At 39.9% G+C, this 13,282-nt stretch overlaps 1 protein-coding gene across 10 annotated transcripts in view; it reads right to left on the minus strand.

Annotated features, from left to right (window-relative positions):
- KCNJ16 (potassium inwardly rectifying channel subfamily J member 16) overlaps positions 1 to 13,282 on the minus strand; it is a 30,769-nt gene that overhangs the window by 15,077 nt on the left and 2,410 nt on the right. For 3 of the 10 annotated variants that reach the window (XM_042833026.1, XM_042833028.1, XM_042833027.1), the window contains exons 3-4: positions 10,611 to 10,695; positions 3,366 to 3,460 (exon numbers count right to left, since the gene is read on the minus strand). The gene's annotated coding sequence lies outside the window, so the exon portion shown is untranslated. Of the gene's footprint in view, positions 1 to 261; positions 460 to 832; positions 1,067 to 3,365; positions 3,508 to 8,718; positions 8,810 to 9,221; positions 9,318 to 10,610; positions 10,696 to 13,282 lie in introns of all 10 variants that reach the window. The other 7 variants (XM_042833032.1, XM_042833030.1, XM_042833029.1 and 4 more) reach the window with 7 other exon arrangements.

Consider the following 13,282-nt stretch of genomic DNA (forward strand, 5'->3'; position numbering starts at 1 on the left):
ATGTTTTGTGCTCAAAGTTGCCTCACAAGTGGAGATGCCTTTAGTTCTCATATATGGAAAATTTCCAGCTAGTTTTACTCTTTTACCCTAATGAGTCTTCATTTCACATTCTGCAGTCAGACCGTGCCTTGCTTTTCCTTTGGAGTGCAGGAAAACCTGTCTGAAAAATCATTCACTGAAACTACTTCTGCTCAATTTGTTTCCCAGACTGTTGATTTTTATCAAATGTCAATTTTTAGACCTCCTCAGCCTAGCACTTACCTGCCATCCTCTACCATGTTGACAGCAAAGAGAAACCAAAAATGCAATGCTTCCTCAGCTGAATCCTTCCACAGGAAATTAAGGACTGAAACTCTCTTTGCTGTTCCAATTCTCCAATCCAGCATGCCACCACAAATCACATTTGAGTAGCTGAAGCATATTCTCCCGTCTGCACTCTGAAAACAGGACTTTTAGCTGCTTTAGAAACAGGAACCATTGTTACCATCCTGACTGCAAACTACAGAAAATGAACAGTTCCCCAAGAAAAGCAGCTCAATGGTTTTTGGGTTGCAGCATTCCTTCCTGCTAGACAGGATGGTCAAGCAGTTAAAGAATTGGATTAAGTTCCTGTCCCAGTTTAAAAAGCAAATGGAAATCTGAGGTTGTTTTCTGTTTATTTGACTTATTTGTATTTATCATCTGGCATTTTAATTGCACAGCAAGCTATGGAAATGGATATTCTGTTCCCAAGAACGGTTTCATACTCATAGCAAGAATGCTGGGGAGGAAAGGTAATTAATAAGACAAAGAAGGACAAGGCATCAACCCATCTAGAGAATAATCTTCTTACCAGAAGATACAAAATGAAGTGAATCAGCAGTGTCCTGTTGAAAGGCAGAAACTTTCCCAGTGTGAAGTGGTTTCCAACTGATCTTTCCAAGGACTAATCAGAATCCCTTCTGCCAAAAGGGTGTCTCACAGATTTCAGCCCCCTTGTCTAGTAACATTTCATTCGCAAAAGGTTGCATCCTGAGAAACAGCTTCCTGAACAAATGACTGATACATCAGTTCCGGATCTTTCTTCCTCCAGAAGGAAAACATATAGAAATCTTGGTAAGAATTGAACTTGTATTTCTGATATTTCTTTCCTTCACTTGTGGTGCTGAGTCATCATAGCTGCACTGATGAAATATGTCTAACCTATGGATTGCTTGAATATTGCCTGAATTTAGCAAGTGTGCTACTGGTTTACTCTGACTGATCAACTGACATTTGCTAAGCAGTGCTAAGCAATTTAACAAAATGTACTATAATCCTTGCTTTTGGCAGTACATATCTCTAGGGAGCATGCATGACTTAGTGGAAACAGCCTTCTTGTATCAGTCTATTCACACCCTTTTGTAAGAGCAGGGAAACAAGTGTATCAGGATGTTTGCCTGCTCCCATTTCAAAAATGCCCATCAATATTGTAGAATGTGTCATGTAAATGCCTCAAGCCTTCTTTGCATTACTTTAAATCACCTCAGCAAAAGGAAACAAAAGAGAAAGCAAGAGGAAGACGCAAAAGTGCTGGGAGACCAATTAGTACAGTCTCTGCAGATAACGAAAAATAATTAATTTTCCCCCTTTCCTTCTTTCAGTGACTAATTTCTGTTACTGTAATAAGATGTTAGGGATGTGCATCCTCACTTCTTGTCCATCTCCTAAAGTCACTTGAAAAAGCATTCACCTCTGCATTCTGGTTCTGGCAGGAAAGCTTAGAATAAAAATACAGAAAACACAATCTGTAAAACATTTGTTTTGTGCTCAATTAAAAGCTTGCAGTCATTCTGTATGACCACAAGTGTGTCAGAAGTAATATGAAACACCAGTTTGAATGCTCCCAGGAGCTCAGGCAACCAGAGGAAAGGAAAGGAGATGCAATCTAAGGGCTTTTGAAGTATTTTTGCAATATGGCAATGAGGACAAACTGCCCTCAGACCACCCCTAAGATGGATCACCTCTATCTTTTTTCCAGGCTCAGAGCTCTGTGGTGGCTACTTGTCAGAGGAGGAGAGTTTCCTTCCTAACCTATGGCAACAAGCACAAGTATTAGAGGAAGTTTACCAACAGGAGGAAGCTAATGTAATAAAATCCCTGGCATTGCAAGCCATGCAGTGAGTAGCATAACAATTGTATTGTCTTAATAATCTTTCCACCATGTTCTATCCACTGGGTTAGTGTTACTAGACAGCTTATCTTCCAGAGGCACTCCATGAGAGTGGGAATGAAAATAGAGAGGAAAGGAAACCCTACCAACTAGCTTGCCTTCTACATGACCTTCCTAGAGCCTCAACCTACCCAGAAAAACTTTTTTAGTTTTCACTACAGTTTGAAATGTTTATCCAGGATTTAGAAATACAGAAACAGGGTTATATCTCATGGGGATAAAATAATTATTCTTTGCTTACTTTTGCTTGTAGATTCTTATAACAAACCAGCTTCTCTCATCAAACTCATTGCAGATATAGTTTTATGCACAAATTAATACGTGATCTTGCACACAGCTACTCAGCCCTAATAAAATTGTGTGCATTCCTGTATTTCATGCCTTCATATTAGGCCCCTCTTCCCACAATAGCTCTAAAAAACTGGTTGCCCAGACCAGACTCATAAGGCAAGCTTTGGACCAGAACGATTTCTTCTGACTCACACTCATTTTAGCCAACATTTCTCATAGTCTGTAACCTTCAATTTCCTCTGGTATTAGCTGAAAGTGCCTCTGCTGGTCTGCCCTCCTAACTGAAAAATTCCCGCGGTCGGTTCTTCTGCACCTTTGCTTTGTTCCTCCTCTGGTAATGACAAGTTGGAAAAACCCACCAGAAATGGACAGCCAGGAACAGAGGAATGTAGGAATTGCCAATGTGGATCAGACCCACAGTCTGTCTGGTTCTGTATCCTGTCTCCACCACGGGCTAATACCAAATGCTCCAGGAGAAGGTGTAAGAGCCCTGCAATAGGCAGCTTTGGAAGAACTTCCCTCCTCAAACAAGTTCTCATCCTGCTCTTCAGTAATTAGAGGCTGGACTCAGCCCTGAAATTACACGGCTTAATATCCTTCCCAAGCATGTCTCTGTACAAGCACTGTAGGTCTGCCCGTATTTAATATTCAAATGAACACAAAGTCTCCTGAATTTCTGTGTTGTAGAGAACAATGTTTCCAAACAACAGCTAACAAGCTGCCAGGATACAATGCAAAACACACTTCCCGTGGAACAAGATAAACTGTTTATTCGCATACAGGTCGTTTAGTAAGTTTAAAACTCTGTGAGGTAACAATTTCTATTTACATGTATACACACACACAGACAAGCATAATTCAGGAAATCAGAAATGAGTTTTACCTTAATATCTGCTGAGATCTGAAAGAATCTCTGCTTCACTCCCTCCTTTTTTCTCTCTCCCTCTCTTGCATGGCTGGACTGACAGGTTGGCAGAGCTGAGAACGACAGGTTGGGTTTGTTTTTTTAGGCACAACTCCTCCCCCTCTCAAAGAGAGAAAAAAAATGCAAGACAGCTTGGGAAAAGTTCACAGAAAATCCCATCCTTTCAGCACATTAGATCTGACGAGAAATATACTACATTTGGGAGTCCAGCAGTTTTCCTATTATTTTTTTTTTTCAAAAAGGCTCAAAGTCTACTTTGCAATAACTATGAAGCAAGCAGAGGATTTGCATCAGGAACTAATTTGACCCCAGATCTTTCCCATGTCTCTGATAACTGATCCAACAGATAATTACAGCCCCTTTCAGACAGCCTCGACAACAATTTCTGTAGAAGTGGAAATGGATTTTACAAACAGCACAAATGTCTTTGGGCCTCAGACTTTATCTTTGCATAAAAGCCACCGGCAGACATCTGACATCCTCCTTTTCCTCCCAGACTCTTCTGCTCCTGCTAACCTGCCTGCACTTGCAGCAGAAAACAGGTTATTTTAAACTCCTGCTTCACTCTGTCCTTCGTTGCTGGCTTGTCACTGTCTCTTGAAACAGTGATCCCTGCTGGGTATCCCAGAGAGATCTGGGAGAGTCCTTTCGCAGGCCTCACTGGCCATGGAGGTAAGAACAATGTAAAAGAGGGCACGTACAGCACGGGGCAGTGCTATCACAGCTGTGTGCTTCCACTGGCCTTTACCAGTGTTTTGGCCCACCTAGATGTTACATCAATTATTTTTTTAAAGTTAGCTAATTAGAGTGTCACACCCAAGATGCAGATAGTGTTCTTTCCTTGATCCTATTAATATGGCCTTCAGATTAGGGCACTATCAAAGAAGCTCAGCCTGCTCCCATTGCTGTGTGCCTGTATGCTGTGGATGTGGAGATCCATGTGCAGAGACATTTGTTATTAAGTGATAAGAAGAAGGAATCAAGAAGTTTATGGCTGGTGTTGAAACATCCTCTGCATTTCTACTTTCCTGTAATCGATCAAAAGGATTGAGAGGCAAGTCTCTTCTGTGCTATAATGTTTTTCTTAGGATGGCAGTTTTGGCACAAATCTGTAATTTCCACAGCCTGCTCTCTGCAGAGTAGCTGTCACTTCCTTACCCTGCTGTTTCAAGCAGACATACAGTAGACTAATGACAGTCATCTGCATAAATTTGCATCATAGACTCCTCGAATAGAATCCGTATCTCCTCTGGGTCAGATTTGCAGCTGGTTTATAACAATGAAGTCTCCTAGACTTCATTTACCTGCGTCACTACGGCGAGCATTACAGCATTCAGCGTGCTGATAAGCAACAGCTCCACAAAGCCATAAGGCTTCCAAAACTTTTGGGAAATAAAAACAGCCAGTTTAATTCAACATTGCAGTGAACTTGATTATAGGTGAATTCAAAGAGCACACACAAAGTCAGTATGACATCATATGCAAAAATGTCTGGTTGCATGTCTCACTAGCTAAACTTCTTCACTATTTCCTATGCCAGGGAAATGCTATGCTCATCATTCCAGAACCATCTTCTCAGTTCCTCAGTTCCTCTCCTCAGTTTCTTGCAGAATGGATTTTTGTTCAGGATCTGAATCTTTTATCAGGCAACTGCTCTCAATCGTGTTCAGGTCCCTACTTAAGATTTTCAGGGAGATAACATAAATGTAAGAAGTCTTTCCTGACAGTAGAGCAGGCTAACTGAATCCAGGTAGAACTGGCCATAGCCAGCCCCAAAGTTCAGCAATAATGAACCATAACTGAATGCACCAGTGCCTGTTGAGTGCCTCTATGAAGTGGGAAACTGTTCTTAAGGTTACAGCGTTGTGAAGACCTTCATGTTTTTGCCTCAATTTCTGATAGATAGGGTGGAGATAAGAATGTTATCAGCATTAATTGCATACCAGGCTCAGCTTTATAGTATCAAGGGTAGATTTACTAGCAGAGCTATCAAGTTGTAGCTTGCTTTGGCACTCCTACATGACAGCCTTCTCAGTCCTCCCTTCTCAGCATTATGAGGCTAGAGATCTGCATCCTTTGCAACTTGCAGAATGCTTAAGGAAACAGCATAGATCCAAAGAAGTTTATTTTGACTGCCCCAACAGCTTGGTGCCAGGAGCTCAAACATGCCCATTAAAGCACTCCTGCTTTACTTCTGGCATATTGATCCCACATGGTCTGGCCAGCCTGTGGAAGAGGAGAGAATGTGCCAATCTTCAGCTATAGCTTCCTGCTCAGTCCCTGTCCAGTTCCTGCAAGCTGGGAGTGTGATGAAACACTTTGTACGAAACACTTTACAGTCTCCCTATCCCCTCTTTACAAGGCTGTGTTTATCCAGGGAGCTAAGGGTACATGCAATCCAAGAGCTGGCCCACCACTCTTAGCAAACAATACTGCTACAAGAGTTTAAAAACAGTCAATAAATGCACTTCAATTAAATACTAAGTGAGGTCAGATTTCTCGTTTTTCCTGTTTCACTACCAAGTTGCAAGGCAGTCTAATAAAGGGCTCTCAGAGCTCAGTTTATTACAGGATCAGAAAGGCTACAAAATTGCATAAACTTTGGATCATCATTCTCAATTAGTTACACTCCCTTTAAATAGGAAAAAAAAAAAAAAAATAGAGCAAAGAGCATGTCACATAATGTAAGAATCTAATCCAAAATTTCTTGATGCCCATCACGAGATTCCCATGGCTTTATATTGACAATGAATCAACACAACTAATATAATATTACTGTTGATGTTAGAGTACTGTTTCCTGCTGATCTTCAATTTGGTTTCATATGCCCTGCTGCTCTGTGGTGCTCACAAAATATCTGCCTCAACAGACACAAATAGTCCTTTGTTTTTGCAGGTATCTTCATCAGGTATGGCTGAACAGATACCACTGGAGTAAAGGAGCAAAAGGGAAAGAAAAACATTCCAGCTCCCTGCTTTTGGCTTTGGGGAGAGTGGATCACACAAGCAGCAGTGCAGGGCTCACAAATCCATGTCCATTCCCTTAAACTGCAGGCTGCCTATTTTAGAGTAACTCCGTTGTTCTAAATTTCCACTCACTCAAAGATCAGATTCTCTTTTTATAACCTGTAAACTGCAGGTGCTTAAAGTTTGCTGGGAGGGTGTGAAATTTGCTGCAGAAAAGAATAGCATATAGAACAAACATTTAGACTGGTGGTCCTAAATCAGCCCAAAAGTTCCTGTCAACTTAGCATAGATGAAGCCCTGTGGATGTCACAGAGCCACTTGTAGCATTACTCTGACAGGACATTCAGGCTACTGGGAACTAGAGAAGTGGTGTAGTCCTCTCTCATGCTGTTGCACAGGGAGAATATTTCAGTCTGGGGACTGAATAATTCACCAAGAAATCAGCTGGCCAGTGTGGAAATAATTTTAAATGAACTGAGCCCTTAGGTATTAAATTAACTGCATCTCTGGGGAAGGATGTGGATTATTGCAGCTGAATGAAGCCCTTATTTATCAGATGGAAAAGGTTAATGTCATTTCCTTTCCTTTCCTCCATGGTTTTTCTTACCACATCACCATTTATGGATAGCATGAGAGGTGCAGACAGTGAAAGAACATGTGCTTGATTGTTTAAATGACCAGAGCTGTTACTTTAATGGGGGAAGGGGGATAAGAAATTAAGACTTCTTCTGGTTTCCTGGGAGGAATTACAGGCTGGGAAACATATAACACTGAAGAAAGGAAATGGGCTTGTGCAGCACCTGGTCTTTGATTTGACATTCAAGAGTACCTAACTGAATGAGAGAATTTTTGCATTCTCATCTATTGTGCATACATAATAACAACCAGGATCAAACTAATCTAATATCCTTACTTCATACTTTATAAAGAGAGAATTAAGAAAGGTCATTTTTTTTCCCCTCCTTAATTAAGTTTAAATACAGTTAAATTAAGTTCTACTAATAAAGAGTCTATGGTTTTTCTAATTTGCCTCTGGAGTTTCAATAGCTGTTGACCTAAAGATAAATATCATAACAGTTCAGCTATCAATTACATGCTTTACTAATGATATCAACAAGGTAATTCTAATACCAGTTATGGAGACAATTTCCACAGTAATAAGACTGAGAGCACTGAAAGCTTATATTAAGAGAAGAAAACTCGTTTGGTTATAAAAGACTCAAGAGACACAAGTTTATTTCCCTGTCTCAAGCACAATATGCACTTATGCAAGCAAAATTAAGGTTAACTTGTATCTCTTAATAACAAAAGTAACAAAAATGGATCTACAATACACTGTCTGGGGTCAAAGTTCAAGAGAAGGATGAGCATGTGTAACCTCCTTACTACCTGTAGAAGCCTTACTATCCACCAAATGAAATCCAGATTGAGGGCAGAACATCTGTTTATTTGCTGGATAAATCACAGATCAACTTTCTGCCCCAATTTCTCGTATGTGAAATGGAGTCAGTGGCATTACCCTACCTTGCAGAGGTGCCTTAAGGACAAAAAATTAATATTTGTTGGCACTGCAATGGGGATAGCTAATTCCAGCTCTGAATGAAATGAGGAGAAAGATATCCATTGACTTATATGAGATTGAGAGTAAACCCTTATTCATTTTACATTAGCCACTGAACAGCCATTTGAGGATAACATTGAATAACTATTAATACTTGTGTAGTTAAGATCAGCATCTAAGTTATAATGGAGTAAATTAATGTATGTCTCTAAGGCAACAACAGTGTGACTATTGAGCTGGTTTCATGAGGTGAGCAATTGCAGCATGTGAAAAGAAGCATATATAGAAGCTGAGTGCATGTGGTCTGATCTTTTTTTCCTGACCACAAAGGAACGGCTTTACTGGATGACCAAGCAGCAAGATACTACAGCAAATGGTCTTTTGCATAAAGCCAACCTCGACTTTTCTGTAATAGCAGTGTAAATATAATCACACTTACAAATTAAATGCTACTCTCCTGAGCTGGAGCATTATACATGTTCATTGAGATGGAATCCCTGTCAATTCAGTTTGTTAACTCAGTATTCATGCGCATTAGTCTTAGAAAAGAGAATGTGATTGCTTGAATAAATTCAGCCACTACCTTCTGCATCTCTGTATCAGTTGACATGCATCAGTCTGACTGTAATCTGGGTCTAGAAATATGTTGCCATGGAAATCCTAAATATTCAGTTATTGGCAAGGGAATTTGAATGGGATACCTGATAAATAGAAATATCCTAATTCTTGTCAACTGCATAGTTAATACCTAAGGTCTTAAGACGTTACTGAAGATCTACAGTACCTTAGGAAGCAAAAGTCTGGTTTTCTCACTAATGTACACACTTCCAGATCCCAGATTCCACAGTGAGTCACAAGATCTCCCCCAGAGGTTCCTATTGCATAAACACAGTCTCTGCAGTGGGGCTTATTTTTGAGTTGTCTGGATCCAGCTAGTTCCACAGGCCAGAGGGTAATTGTTAATGATCTCTGACCACTTAGGCATTGCTACTCAGCAGTAGCCCTTGCACTCCGGATGACCTATGCTTTCCGTTTCTGTACACCACACGCATAGGGCCAGCCAGTGTCTGACCCCTTGTTTTATGGTTATTGTTCTGTGTGACTGAACAGTCTTAATAATTCAGCATGGTTCTATAGCACTGCTGTTTCCTAAGCAGAGTTGCAAACTTTACAACCCAAAATACAACCTATAAATAGATTTCCCTCTCAGGCAGAATCCAGCAGCTGTTTAACAACGTACAACATCCCCCTGCAGCAGTTTAGCACAAGAAGTAATACGTGTCATACCTAATTAAGCTGGAGGCAATTCAGGCTGGAGACCAATTCGTCGCTCTCCGTTGGTAAAGCAGCACGATAGACCATTACTAAGGGCATTAAATAGTTCTGTAATATTTAAAATGTCAGTAATTCTTACTCGGTAGGAGAAAATAAGTTCCACAGAGCATAGTAAATCAAACTTTGTGGCAGGAGCTCTGCTTTTAGCACTTTTCCTCTAGAAGCCCTGTGTCACCGCCTCTCTTTTCGGTCCACTCGCACAACGAGGAGGGTCCCGGCCGGGTGGGCGCTATCCGTTCAGCACCACGCGCCGAACGCCCGGCAGGCAGGGCTGCACGCAGCCTTGGGAAGGGTGACGGAGAAACTACCGACATCCAGCCAACTGCCCGTGCTCCTTGACAGTGGGAGCTGCCAGTGGTAAAGCTCACCCTGCCCTAGCCGTTATCTCAAAGCTTCGACCTGCTGTGGCTTCCGGAGTTTGGGCTCTGCCTTACGTTGCCCACTCGTGCTGAGTGGGATTAACTTGTTCTTCTACGGCAGGGAGCAAAGTAGAGAAGAAAATGCCTTTCTGGTGTTTTACATTTCGCATGACTTTGTGCTGGAAAACAAATCCCAAAGAGGATTTTCTGAATTTGAGCTAGGAACAAAAGACAAGGTGAAAGTGTCTGAATTTTGGAAATAGGCCAGGCTAGCAAAATCTTTTCCTGAATGTAGTTTTACAAAGACCTTTCAGCACTAAAAGAATATAGAGAAAAACTGTTGTATTTTTCTTTTGAAAGAATTATCTGAATACTATTTTCATTAGTGTATTCATTATGCTTTCTTCTAAACAAACAAACAAACGAAAACAAAACATATTTCCATGTATAGAATTATGCCAAAAGAAAACTAAGCAGCATACAATCTCTGGACTTGATCTCTTAATTTGGATAAAACAATTAATTGGGTTAATGAAACTTAAAACTTGATTAATCAATAACAAACATCTGCCTTTCTCATGAATATCCATAATTTCCTTTTTGGGTAACTCTGCTGCAGACTTCGCTACTGCAAAGTGATCTATGTACCAAAAAAATAAACTTATTGCATCCTAAATTTATTCCTTAAAGTTGGTTTGGGAGGGGGGGAAACAAAGCTTTCTTCAAACTGATCAGATATCAGGGAATCAATTGCCTCCTATGACTGCAAAAATATGAAGTATACTTATATTCAGGTGAGAAATTTTCCATCAGAGATGGAGAATTTTACATTCCTATCAAAATCAGGGTCTCCACAGTATCCCAGTTTTTTGTATTATGTATTTTAAACATATTTATAGCTGACCAGAAGAAATATTGAACAGAAATTATTGTTTCTATTGAGAGAGATAATTTCTAAATACTGTTGGAAAAGTTTACTTACTTTAAGAAGTGGATTTCTCTTCCTTCATTAGTTTGTCATTTATAATTGGCAACGTCCATGCCTTTGTGCTGAACAAAGTGGAGAACTGTGGAGAGCAGAATATTAATAATAATAAAAAATGTGCAACAAGAAAGGCCGTGAAGCATAAGCAGGAAAATAATTTTGTCAGTGTCATCATGTTGATCCCTATTGTGAAGCCAGCTTATATCACCAGTGAAATCACATCATGTACACATACAAGTGAAACATTTTGTATAGAACTATCCAGTGAGCCAGCCTTTTGCATTCTGTAAATTGGAGAAGCTTACAAAAATCTAGTCTGCACTTTGCTGTTTTGTACATTATTTGTGCTTTAAATTTAAGAACATCGTGGCTTGCCGGCTTAGTAGTGAAAATTGATTTGGGCTATCAAGTGAAGTAAAACTCCAGGTTGTGTTTACTGAGCTCTCCTTATGTCTGAACCAGAAATACTGTCTTCTTGATCTCATGCTATCAAGCACAGCCTGTCTGCTTGGTTGCGAAAGTGAATAGATACTATTCAGACTACAGAATCTACTTGTCCTTCCCCATCATCTGTGTAGTTTTTCTGCTTCCCACTGGCCCACAGTTTTCTTCTGTATTTCGTGTTTTGGTTCAAATGAGAAGTACTGCTGTATGACTTAAAGGATTTTTCTGAAAAGCTCTAAGATACTGTGCAGCTCTGGCAGCACAGCAAGAGCTGAATTGCCAGCAGAGGGGGAGAGTTAGAGAGACATTGTGATTTGATCCAACATCCACTCAAGTCAGGGGAAGTATTCTAATTACTGAGTCAATAAAAAGTAGGGAAAACCTTGCACTGGAGTTCTTTTTGTAATATTTTCTCTAATTCACATTTTCTAGATCCTATCATACTCTTTATCTGTAACATCAGTTTACCTTGCTACTAGTAGTAAAGTGTTAATCGCTTTTTGTGTGCAATAAAAAAATCTCTGGAAAATGCAAGGCCACATATGGTCTAGAAATAATAATTAAAATGAAAAAAATCCTCATTGACCAGAACAAAAAGGCACTGAGCAGCTTTGAGCAGAGAATGCCGTATGCCAACCCCTCATGCCCCTAATAAATCTGCATTTGATCGTGCACTGTAAGTCTTTAAGCATATTGTAGAAAAGGGGCAAATCCTCTTTTGGAATTTACTGACTTAAAAAATGAAAAGTAACGTAATTCCATTTATTTTAACATCATTAGTTTCTCAAAAAGGAACCCTGATCACATCATGGAATAACATTACTATTATTTCTGTGATTCCACTACATTTTAACACTTGATACTGTACTTCCTTGCTAGCCAATTTATTCTTTTGCTATGGAGTTACACGAGAGGTGAGAAGCATGTTAAGGGTTGGAATGAAGCAAAAAAGTGAGTTATGGCTTTGCCTTTTTTCCAAAGAAATTGTAATCCATTTATTGTCAGAATAATGCTACTGAGCCTAGATGGGGCAGTTGTGCTGGAGAAGGGTGCTTTTCTGCTTTCTGTTGATACGTAAAATGAAACAAGATAAGGTTCCCTATCATATCCTTTAATATCACCAGAATGTTTTTAGAACTGGCTGTCAGCATTACACTAAAAAGAAAAACAAACAAATAGCAAAGCAGTGAATAGCAACAGGAGAAACTGTGTTGGGCTGGGATTCTTGATGCTGCTTCTGTCACAGCAGCAGGCACAATGAGCTTGTCCACTTTTAATACAGGCAATACATAATTTTGCCAGTTCTCATTTCACACTTTCTCCTCTTGAACAGCCTTCAAGTAAGATTTTAAACCAACTCTGTTGGCCTAAGGAGTTTATCAGAAAAAAGCAGTGAAAAGCTTCCCCAGTTCCTTTTTGGTGCATATTCAGTCTCACCAAACAGGCAGAGCGTCCTTACAGACCTATGGGAATTACAGTCCTCAGTGGCCCATTGGCTCCTTGGCTCCCTGTCAAGCCCTTCATCTTCAAAGCACTCCATCCCCTTTTGATGCCAGCGTCTTTATTTGCATTTTGTAGCACTCAGAATAAGCTAGGCAAATATGTTTAAAGTCCAACACATGCTTTGTAGAATTGCCAGGTTTTAAAAAAGTATATATTGAGGAAATAGAGAAATCCATGAGCCCTTAACAAAGACTCAACTGCTGATGAAGAAGAAGGCATATTTTGTCCTCTGCTGACCTAGGTCACCTTTGAACAAACACAATGTTCTTTATCAACTTGCCAATTCAGCCATTCTTTTAAAGAACAGGCTTGTGTTTTGTTGTGTATTCTTCGCTTGTTTCTCTCTTGATCTTTAAGTAAATTGTGATATCTGAATTCAGCCACTGTAGAAATAGGTTCAGAGCTTCACAATTGACATCCCACTCATTTTATAACCAAGATGCCAGTCTCTTGAAATGAATGCAAATAATTTACCTTCTCTATCTTATGACTCAGATTTTCATAGTCACTTTTGCCCGTGTTCTAACATCCTTCCAATTAATACTAATTTATTTCACCAACACTAGCATTCATTTCAGTATACTTCGATGGGAGTAAATCAATCATAGCTAGATTCTGTCATTCTGTCTGTGATTATCTTCCTTGCATATCCCTTGAGTTTAGTGCCAATGATCTCTAGGGTTATGCAAACAGCTGGATCTCATTGTAACAGGGAATAACAG

This window comes from Centrocercus urophasianus, unplaced genomic scaffold, assembly GCF_019232065.1.
Source record: "Centrocercus urophasianus isolate 14NV4802_14NV808 unplaced genomic scaffold, USGS_Curo_1.0 seq_40, whole genome shotgun sequence".
Taxonomy (NCBI): Eukaryota; Metazoa; Chordata; class Aves; order Galliformes; family Phasianidae; genus Centrocercus; species Centrocercus urophasianus.